Below are 9,977 nucleotides of genomic sequence, written 5' to 3' on the forward strand. Positions count from 1 at the left end.
GGTCATAGGATAATAGTGGAGAGAAGGTCAGCAGATAAACACGTGAACAAAGGTCTCTGCATCATAGACAAAGTAAGGAATTAAGTGCTGTGCTTTAGATATGCATACACATAAACATCTCAATGCCTTACAAAGCAGTATTGTTGCCCGCATGTCCCACCTCCAGCCCTAAGGCGGTTTTCCCCCATCTCAGTAGATGGAACATACAATCGGGTTTTATACCGAGACATTCCATTGCCCAGGGACGGGCAGGAGACAGATGGCTTCCTCTTGTCTCAACTGCAAAGAGGCATGCCTTCCTCTTATACTAATCCTCCTCAGCACAGACCCTTTACGGGTGTCGGGCTGGGGGACGGTCAGGTCTTTCCCTTCCCACGAGGCCATATTTCAGACTATCACATGGGGAGAAACCTTGGACAATACCTGGCTTTCCTAGGCAGAGGTCCCTGCGGCCTTCCGCAGTGTTTGTGTCCCTGGATACTTGAGATTAGGGAGTGGTGAAGACTCTTAATGAGCATGCTGCCTTCAAGCATCTGTTTAACAAAGCACATCTTGCACCGCCCTTAATCCATTTAACCCTTAGTGGACACATCACATGTTTCAGAGAGCACGGGGTTGGGGGTAAGGTTATAGATTAACAGCATCTCAAGGCAAAAGAATTTGTCTTAGTACAGAACAAAATGGAGTCTCCTATGTCTACTTCTTTCTACACAGACACAGTAACAATCTGATCTCTCTTTCTTTTCCCCACAATAACATATGTGCTCAAACTGTCTGTAGGATTCACAATAAAGCTGCTCCACCTTTCAGTCCAGTAATTAAAATTCTGTGCTTTCACTACTGTGGTCTGGGTTTGATTACCAGTCAGGGAACCAGTACCTTTTGGTCTGATATTTGTGTGACTTTTGGCTTTTTGGGGTACCCATTTGTTGTTGATCATTTTCCGTTTCATGGACAGCTTTTGATTTTCTGCCTCCTTCCATCTGTGGGGGCGTATGAGGCTTTTGGGCCTTTGTGTGTAGACAGTCAGCTGAGAAGTTGAGACACTAGAGAATATGGCTGGACAGATGTGGGTTGAATCCCGTTTGCGGCTACTGAAACTTTATTTTCTTTGAACTGTCTTTCAGTGAATCTGTATCTTGTGAGGACTGCTTTTTACCTCTTTGGAGACACCTCATGTGTCCTTAGTTAAATTGTTGAGTCACTTGCAAAGTTACCTTTCATAAAAAAGTTTAAAAGTCAGGAATATTAGCTATTTGTCCTAGCCAAAATCCGATAATAAAAGATCTGAAAATATATTTTTAAAAAGCTCTATGATCAGAAGTCAGCTTAATTGGAAGCTAATATTCAACATATATGTTGAATATATCGTTATATACATAAGTATATAATATACATATATTTATATTATATTATAACTATATTAAATATATAGGTATATATTTAATATAGTTATATATTTATATAAATATATACCTATATATTTATAGAAATATATTTAATTCATATTTAATTTATATTACATTATATTATATTATAAATGTATTGTTATATATTTATATATTATATTCTATTTATATATTATATAAATGTATAATATTATATGTTATATATTATATATAACATATAATATATAAATATTATAAAATATATAATAGATAAAATATTTTTATATTATATATTATAATATATAAATGTATTATTACAATATATAAATATATGTGTATATAAATATGCAAAAATATATTTATATAAATATATATATTTAAAGGCCTTTCTGCCTTTTTTCTTTGGGATCCTATTTCTGAGGATTTTTCTAGTTTACTGAACCTTCTTTTAATTGTATATTTGGTCTTTTTGTATGCTTCATTTCTTGTGGTATGATTTTTGTTAAGAAAAGCGCAAAACTTCATTGGCTTTTTGTTCCTCCTTTCTCTTTGCTGTCTTGAATATCACATAAAAGGATCTGTGGGAACATCTAAAGACCCTGTAAGAAACATAGAAAAGCTACCACTCACCCACTTTGTGGGAATGATCTTCTGTCTTCCTGTGGAGTCTGAAGAGTCATGGGCAAGTTCTTATCAGGTCTAAAGCTCCACTCTCCTTTGCATTGCATTACCTGGTCTCTTTGGCTTTGGGGGTTCAAGGAATTACTTTGACCTATTAGAGAATTTGACCTTGTGTATGCAATGGCTGGTGGGTCACTGGTGAGGGCTGCAGTTTTGGAGGTAGCTGACAGTGGTTGCAATTAATAGTTATTACTGTATGTAGGCTACTTGTTTCTTTGCTCTATTCTATAAAAAAGGCATAGTTGAATACATGGAGACTGTGGGAATACTCACCACCAAGGAATAACTATCCCATGGTGGATGGGCTGATCACAGAATGGGCTGATTGATATGGGTCTCCCACCCACTAATACCTCACACACAATCTGTCACTCTCACTAATGCCTCACACACCCCCACCAGCCTCAGGGTGACATCTTTGTAGTGAGGTGTACTCTGGAAACACTGTGCAGCCCAGTCCTTTGGTGTTTCCCTCTTTTGTGGGGGACCCAGGGTTCAGTGTAAAAGTGGAATCCTTGATTTTTAAAAATCTAGATGCTCTGTCTTCCAGCTGTGCCTACTTTTTACATATACAAATATTAGGCCCTAAAAACTGCAAATGCTTTGTTTGCCCTGTTCCTTAATGGGCTCTGCCCAGAACTCAGTGGTCTAAGTAGAAAACAGATACTAAATTAGAAGCCACCTATATGACTAGGTTGGTCTCCAAAATATGACTTTCTGACATTTAGGTGTTTGTTTTTGTTTTTGTTTTTGGTAGGGTTTTCTGTATTTTTTGTTTCGTTTTGTTTTTGTTTTTGTTTTTTGAGACAGTGTATTAGGCCATTCTTGAGTTGCTATAAAGAAATTCCTGAGACTGGGTAATTTATAAGAGGTTTAGTTGGTTCACAGTGCTGCAGGCTGTACAAGAGGCATAGTGCCAGCATTTGCTTCTGGAGAGTCCTTAGGAAGCTTACAATCATGGTGAAAGGAAAAGGGGGAGGAGGCACATCTCACAGCAAAAGCAGGAATAAGAGAAAGAGAGTATGGGGGGAGGTGCCACATACTTTAAAATGACCAGATCTTGCAAAAACTCACTTGGCACCAAGGGGACAGCCCTAGCCATTCATGAGGGACCTGCCCCCATGATCCAAATACCTCCCACCAGTTATTACATTTCAACATGAGATTTGGGTGGGGACAAATATCCAAACCATATCAGACTGCGTCTTAATCTGTTGTCCAGGCTGGAATGCAGTGACACAATCACAGCTCACTGCAGCCTCAACTTCCTGGGCTCAAGCAATGTCCTCATCCTCCTACCTCAGCCTCTCAAGTAGCTGCTATTACAGGCACACGCCACCATGCCTGGCTAATTTTGTTGCTTTTGTAGAGATAAAGTTATATACCATGTTGCCCAGGCTTAGCTAGTTATTTTTAAAAGGCTTCTGAATTTCCTCTCTGCTCATTTGTATCTTTCATTGTAACATCCTATGTGAATTTCTATAATTTTGTGTCACATTGGTGTGTTTGTCTGTTTTGTGTTGCTATAAAGGAATACCTGAGGCTTGGTGATTTATAAAGAAAAGTTTATTTGGCTCACTATTCTGCAGGCTGTACAAGAAGCATGATGCCAGCATCTGCTTCTGGTGACAACCTCAAGAAGTTTACAATTGGCCGCGTGCGGTGGCTCATGCCTGTAATGCCAGCACTTCGGGAGGCGGAGACAGATGGATCATTTGAGGTCAGGAGTTTGAGACCAGGCTGGCCAACATGGTGAAACCCCGTCTCTACTAAAAATACAAAAATTAGCTGGGCATGGTGGCATGTGTCTGGAATCCCTGCTACTCAGGAGGCTGAGGCAAGAGGATCACTTGAACTTGGGAGGCAGAGGTTGCTGTGAGCTGAGATCACACCACTGTACTCCAGCCTGGGCAACAGAGTGATACTCCATCTCAAAAAAAAGAAAGAAAGAAAAGAAAAAGAAGCTTACAATCATGGTGGAAGGCGAAGAGGAGGAGCAGGCATATCACATGGCCAAAAAGGGAGCAAGAGAAAGGTGAGAAAGACACTAGACTCTTTTTAAAACCAGCTCTCACATGAGCTAATGGAATAAGAACTCACTCATTACCACAAGGACAGAACCAAGCCATTCATGAGGGACCTGCCACCATGACCCAAAAACCTCCTACTTGACCCAACCTCCAACACTGGGGATCACATTTCAACATGAGATTTGAAGGGGACAAATACTCAAACTATATCACTTGTTGTCCATTTTTAATCTTTCTCTAACATACCCAAACTTCTTCTTGAAAATGCTTAATTTTCTCTGTTTTGAGATGTAAATTTGCTATCCTGTTTTTCTTAAAACTTGGTAAGATCTTCAGCCATGAAGGACAGACAAACTGTAACCTTTCCATTTACAAAGCTGCATTTGAATTCAACTGTCCTTTTAAACTAATGAGTTTTACTGGTCTCGTGGCTAAAATTTTAAAGATGTAGGCCAGGTGCAGTGGCTCATGCCTGTAATCCTATCACTTTTGGAGACCAAGGGGAGGATGGATCACCTGAGGTCAGGAGTTCAAGACCAGCCTGGCCAACATGGTGAAACTCCATCTCTACTAAAAATACAAAAATTAGTCAGGCATGGTGGCACACACCTGTAATCCCAGCTACTCGGGAGGCTGAGGCAAGAGAATGGCTTGAACCCGGGCGACGGAAGTTGCAGTGAGCCGAGATTGCACCATTGCACTCCAGCCTGGGCAATAAGAGTGAAACTCTGTCTCGAAAAAAGAAAAAATGATATAAAGTATTTATTTGTGTTTATATTTTATGGATACGTGTCTATGTTTATAGATTGCCTGTATGGTACCACTTTCACATAAATAAATTAGTACTCATAAATTAAGTAAATAAGCCCAAACGCTTTTCAAGTTCACAGGGCATTAGTAATCTGTGGTAAATGAAGATAGTTTAAAATTTGGGGTAAAATAAAATAGAAACATTTTCTGAATTTAATTTAGATATTTTTCTGGGTCTATTTGTTAGACAGGTTTACATTATCTCTGCTATTTTTTTAAGGACCTAAAACTGAATGGACATATAAAATTGAGGAAAGAAATAAAACCGTAACAATTATAAGAGGTTATAAAAGGTTCATGGAACCTTTTTATGTTTTTTCTTGTGCAGTCAAAACCAATTGCAGGCTGGATGCAGTAGCTCACACCTGTAATCCCAGCACTTTGGGAGGCTGAGATGGGCAGATCACTTGAGCTCAGGAGTTTGAGACCATCCTGGGCAACATAGTGAAACTCTCTCACTACCAAAGTACAAAAGGAATTAGCTGGGCATGATGGTACACACTTGTAGTCCCAGCTACTTGGGGGACTGAGATGGGAAAATTGCTTGAGCCCGGGAGTCAAAGGTTGCAGTAAGCCAAGATTGCACCACTGCACTCCAGCCTGGGTGACAAAGTGAGACCCTGTCTCAAAAAAAAACAAAAAAAGGAAAAGAAAACAATTGCAATTGGATTGATCTGTTTATAAGGCTTTATTAAAATTAGCTTTAGCATTTATAATACACTGGCACAAAGTTAGAATTTGGATTTCTCTTTTGAACAAGATTTTTGTATACATTAATAAGAAATAGTAAAAGATTTTTGTTTACCTTTTGAGTAAACTGCAAAAAATATTAGTAATAAGAGGAGAGAATTTCCCTAATGCTGTTTTTATTATGTCTTTTGATTGTTTGGAAAACTGAATCTCCCCTCTGTCAAAGAGTAAAGTTTTTGCTTTTTGAAATTTTTGAATTATCAGTTTGGCTAAATGAATAACTATTATCTTACAGTGACCTGTAATCTTGTTTTGATCAAGTGTTTTAAACCTTTGATATTTGACAAACTTTCCAAAATCAAATGTAAAATTCTAACTTAAATGTTTTTGACCTCAAGCTAACTTTTGGGCATTAAAGCCCTTGGAAGTCCAAATAGGGCCCCTGGAAGTCCAAAAGAAACATATTAGGCTAATTTGGTATATTAAAATCATACAGGAAGCTGACCAATAAAAAATGTTGTTTAATTTTCTTTGAGTTGTATTTGTATAAATCTGATATTAATATGCATCCCAAAATTGTATCATATTGCTAAAATGTTGATAGATCTTGTTATATGTTATTGGTAATAATTGTTATCCTGTTAAATTATTGTATACCACAGAAATAATGAAATTTCTTTGTCAATTGCATCAGTAATCATGGCTCTTCTAAGTCTTTTGTCATTCACAGATGATTATTGTTTTACTTGGATTCTTTTCAAAAGTGGTTTGTAATTGGCTATAGCCTAAAATCTGCTTGTTCAAAAAAAAAAAAAAAAATCCATGGAAAGGTGGAAAGGGCCCTGACAGCACACACACTTAAACACAGTTTTCTGATAACTTTGGAATTCACACCGTTGGACTAGTTAAAAACTTCTAAAATAATTTTTTAAAATCTAATAAATTAATGAAGATTGCTAATCCAACATCAAGCAGAATAAAAGTTAATTACATGGGGCTGAACTGATAAAATGCCAAAATAATATTTTCATAACCTTTTTTTGGTTTGAGACATTGCTGATACTTTTTATGTTTTGTTTTCCAGAGTCAAGAAAATTGTTTTTTTCTTTTGAGCTGTACATAGCTTACAGTAATTGGATAAATTACACTTTTGTGAGAACAATTGAAACACTAACCTTTCTCTCTACCTGATGTCTCCAGAATTTGGAAAGTATTTGTGAGTATTCTTCACTTTTGGCAATATAGTTATTTGTACAAATTCGATAGGAATCTGTTTTCTTTTGTAACAGAACACAGTTGGATACACTGATTATTTTGCCAAGGCTTTCATTGGAATGGCATAATTTTTTAATGACCAGACTGCTTTGAGGATTTGAAGTTGACTTTATAGAGCCTATAAAAAGCCTGTTGGAAAAATTAGCCTGATACCTTGTCTACACAGTTTCCTTACAAGGTTCCTGACCTTGCGGTAGTAAAGAATGTCACTCTCTGGCAGGCCCAGGAGCCTCAGGATATTTTGGGGACCTTGACAAGAGAGGAGTGTATCCAATTTATACAGGAATTACAAGTGCAGTCTGATTGTGAATCCTTGTCTTGGCTTCTTAGCCTTGAGAGTTTTTAAAAGTTGAATGTGAAATTCCTTATGAAAAAGTTCCAACAAAGCCAAACTTTAAAAGAGCCTATATGTGGTCAATCACTATTTTTGCTGTACTTTATGCAAATAATCAGGCCAAATATAATAAAACTAAAACTTATTTTGCAAATAAATTGGTCCTATTATGATTTGCCTTTAATAGAAAAGGGGGACTGGAGAGAGAAGAATTATGTTTCAGAAGAAAATGATAGCATACCTGTTGTTAGATTCTAGCTTTGTCCATTGTTTTTAAGTTGTAATTATTTGCCTACATTTGAACTAAATCTTGAATTCTTTCCTGGCTACAAGTCTCCAAGCTAAGATTTAAATTTTTTTCTCCTATTTTTCTGACTTGGAATAAGTAGAAGTTAAAACTATGCTTTTCTTGAAGCCCTGCAGACTGGAGCAAGACAACTTGAATAAACTATGGGAAAAATCACTACAGCAACTTATATATAAACAGCTTTTATGCTTGTTGATGTATGGAATACTCAGAAAGTTCACTGCAACACCTGATTTAAACTACAACCAGGAGACTCTGTCAGATTAACACTACAATCTGAAGAACTACAGAGACTCTCAAAAAACTAGTGTATAGTCTACAGTAGATATTAACCTTTGTTTTTCTTCTGTTTTCATAGAAACACCTTTTATTAAAAATCTGTTTGCCTGCTTCATATATAGAGTCCTAGTCCATCTGTAATGCCACCCCCTGGAATGAGACATAGCTGTTTAACTGAACTGATCTATTCTCGGGACTAAGAGACTGATAAAAAAAGATATAAAATGATATATTCAAATTTGCTCCTTTCTGCTTATCCCTTTTGTTTTTCCACTCCTTTGTCTATCTGTTTCTGTAACCAAAAAGGCATCCTGATCCAGACCCCAAGAGAGGGTTCTTGGATCTTGCGCAAGAAAAAATTCGAGACGAGTCCACAGTGCAAAGTGAAAGTAAGTTTATTAAGAAAGTGAAGGAGTGAAATAGTCCATAGACAGAGTAGGGCATTCCCAAAAGTAAGAGGAGGAATGCACTCACCCTAAGTACAGTGCTTGTTTATATGTAGGATAACAACAACAACAACAACAAAAAAAAATCACAGGGAGATGTGCTCTACTACAAGGGCTTGTGATAAAGGACTAATTTTCTCAATTACTATATTTTGCAAGAATTGGTATTATTCTGTTTAAAGCAAAATTAGGAATGTCTTTGTTCTCAGGATGTCAGGATATCGGTCATTCCTGGGCCTGGGTCTGTTTAGTAAACATTTTTAATCTGTTCCCTTAACCAGAAACATCTACAGGCTAGGAATACCTAACCTCCTGGGAATCCAGCCCAGCAAGTCCCAGCCTTATTCTTCTAGATGGAGGCACATTCAAGATGGAGTCACTCTGGTTCGAATGCTTCTGACATATTTTCCCCATCCCTTTTACAAGAGGACCCGTAATCCTAAGGGTTGCAGAAGAATGAAGATCCCTCTTCTGTAACTTCATGCTGAACAGGGGCAATGATATTCCTACCTACCTGTTAGGGTCTCTTATATTCAGGGTAGAGAGAAGCTCAGTCAGAAAGTGTCAGTATGGTGAGGGTCATTTGTAACTCTGAGTCCCAGCAAAAGGGATATCTGGAAGATTAACAAGTGTTCAATTTAAAAAAGCGTTGAGTAAGCTTATCTTGCATTCCTACACAAAAAGTACAACAGCAATGTATTCACAGCAGCAAGGCAAAATAAATGAAATCATCCCAAGTAAACTAAACAGGAAGGCTTGCCGAGAACTGGGCAGTTTTTGGAACCAAGTTGATACAGGGTCGACTGACAGCGCATCAATGACAGAGATATGAGTGTCTAAAGCTTTCATAGGCTGGGTAATATTATGTAAACTGTCCAGAACATACACACAACATTCGGTTTTGATCAAAGCACAAGTTTCCCCTTAGGCTGCTGTTAAAATTCCACAGCCATACAATTTTGTAAGGTCACCTGCCTAATCTGAGAAGTTTCCTAAGTTAGGAAGGTAAGGCATGGTAAGTATTATTGAAAGTTGCAGCCGTATGCTTGGCTAGGGCTTCAACTCGCAGCTCAATATCCATCGTGGCACCTGTGGGGAAAATATAGCCAACAGGTAGAACCACAAAAATGCCCATTTTTGTCACGTAGGCCAAGCCTTTACTATTTCCCAGTTAGATGAGAGAGAGTCCAATTTGGTGAGGATGTGTCCTGGGAGATAAGGATGACCCCACATCCACTGTCCAGTCCAATTATAAGGTAAGTATGGCCAGCCGTGGGTTCCGCAAGCCCATAACCATCCCCAAGGGGAAGGGTAGGCACCCGTTTTTGGTGAATTATGTTGCCATCCCAACCAAATATGGTCTGTTAAAACAAGGGTCTGATTATGTTATTGAGGCGGCAACCATCCTATATCATGTGTTCCAGTGTGGTGGTGACTATTATTGCACCTTTCAAAACATAGAGGTCCTTTGCCTGATACCAGTACTTGAACAGCTGTCATCTGCCTAAGTCCATCATGTACAGTATAACCTAAAGTTGGGGTGGAGTTTAGCTGTTTCCTAATTACATTTAAAAGTGCCTTTTTTTCTCTCCATAGGAGAGGAAAGGACTAAGGCCTGTGTGGCTATGGTACCAGGGAAAAGAGAGAATATGTTTACAATATTCAGTTTCCCAATCATAATAAAGTCCCCATAAACTTAGGTTGGCCAGTTGAATATTCAAGGGCAAACCAGAAGTA

The sequence above is a fragment of the Pan paniscus genome, chromosome 4 (genome assembly GCF_029289425.2).
Source record: "Pan paniscus chromosome 4, NHGRI_mPanPan1-v2.0_pri, whole genome shotgun sequence".
NCBI classification, from domain to species: Eukaryota; Metazoa; Chordata; class Mammalia; order Primates; family Hominidae; genus Pan; species Pan paniscus.